This window comes from Bison bison, unplaced genomic scaffold (genome assembly GCF_000754665.1).
Source record: "Bison bison bison isolate TAMUID 2011002044 unplaced genomic scaffold, Bison_UMD1.0 scf7180017864376, whole genome shotgun sequence".
In the NCBI taxonomy this organism is placed as follows: Eukaryota; Metazoa; Chordata; class Mammalia; order Artiodactyla; family Bovidae; genus Bison; species Bison bison.
This window is the reverse complement of record NW_011494948.1, coordinates 12,053,932-12,055,848: the sequence shown is the minus strand read 5'-3', so window position 1 is coordinate 12,055,848 and position 1,917 is coordinate 12,053,932.

Genomic DNA, 1,917 nt, shown 5'->3' with positions numbered 1-1,917 from the left:
GATAAAGCCCACTTGGTCATGGTGTATGATCTTTTTAATGTGTTGTTGGATTCTGATTGCTAGAATTTTGTTTAGGATTTTTGCATCTATATTCATCAGTGATATTGGCCTGTAGTTTTCTTTTTTTGTGGGATCTTTGTCAGGTTTTGGTATTAGGGTGATGGTGGCCTCATAGAATGAGTTTGGAAGTTTACCTTCCTCTGCAATTTTCTGGAAGAGTTTGAGCAGGATAGGTGTTAGCTCTTCTCTAAATTTTTGGTAGAATTCAGCTGTGAAGCCGTCTGGACCTGGGTTTTTGTTTGCTGGAAGATTTTTGATTACAGTTTCAATTTCCGTGCTTGTGATGGGTCTGTTAAGGTTTTCTATTTCTTCCTGGTCGAGTTTTGGAAAGTTGTACTTTTCTAAGAATTTGTCCATTTCTTCCTTGTTGTCCATTTTATTGGCATATAATTGTTGATAATAGTCTCTTATGATCCTTTGTATTTCTGTGTTGTCTGTTGTGATCTCTCCATTTTCGTTTCTAATTTTATTGATTTGATTTATCTCCCTTTGTTTCTTGATGAGTCTGGCTAATGGTTTGTCAATTTTATTTATCCTTTCAAAGAACCAGCTTTTGGCTTTGTTGATTTTTGCTATGGTCTCTTTTGTTTCTTTTGCGTTTATTTCTGCTCTAATTTTTAAGATTTCTTTCCTTCTACTAACCCTGGGGTTCTTCATTTCTTCCTTTTCTAGTTGCTTTAGGTGTAGAGTTAGGTTATTTATTTGACTTTTTTCTTGTTTCTTGAGGTGTGCCTGTATTGCTACAAACTTTCCCCTTAGGACTGCTTTTACTGTGTCCCACAGGTTTTGGGTTGTTGTGTTTTCATTTTCATTCGTTTCTATGCAAATTTTGATTTCTCTTTTGATTTCTTCTGTGATTTGTTGGTTATTCAGCAGGGTGTTGTTCATCCTCCATATGTTGGAATTTTTAATAGTTTTTCTCCTGTAATTGAGATCTAATCTTACTGCATTGTGGTCAGAAAAGATGCTTGGAATGATTTCTATTTTTTTGAATTTACCAAGGCTAGCTTTATGGCCCAGGATGTGATCTATCCTGGAGAAGGTTCCATGTGTGCTTGAGAAAAAGGTGAAATTCATTGTTTTGGGATGAAATGTCCTATAGATATCAATTAGGTCTAACTGGTCTATTGTATCGTTTAAAGTTTGTGTTTCCTTGTTAATTTTCTGTTTAGTTGATCTATCCATAGGTGTGAGTGGGGTATTAAAGTCTCCCACTATTATTGTGTTATTGTTAATTTCTCCTTTCATACTTGTCAGCATTTGTCTTACATACTGCGGTGCTCCCGTGTTGGGTGCATATATATTTATAATTGTTATATCTTCTTCTTGGATTGATCCTTTGATCATTATGTAGTGACCTTCTTTGTCTCTTTTCACAGCCTTTGTTTTAAAGTCTATTTTATCTGATATGAGTATTGCTACTCCTGCTTTCTTCTGGTCCCTATTTGTATGGAAAATCTTTTTCCAGCCCTTCACTTTCAGTCTGTATGTGTCCCCTGTTTTGAGGTGGGTCTCCTGTAGACAACATATATAAGGGTCTTGTTTTTGTATCCATTCAGCCAGTCTTTGTCTTTTGGTTGGGGCATTCAACCCATTTACGTTTAAGGTAATTACTGATAAGTATGATCCCGTTGCCATTTACTTTATTGTTTGGGGTTCGAATTTATACACCATTTTTGTGTTTCCTGTCTAGAGAATATCCTTTAGTATTTGTTGGAGAGCTGGTTTGGTGGTGCAGAATTCTCTCAGCTTTTGCTTGTCTGAGAAGCTTTTGATTTCTCCTTCATACTTGAATGAAAATCCTTGCTGGGTACAAATAATCTGGGCTGTAGGTTATTTTCTTTCATCATTTTAAGT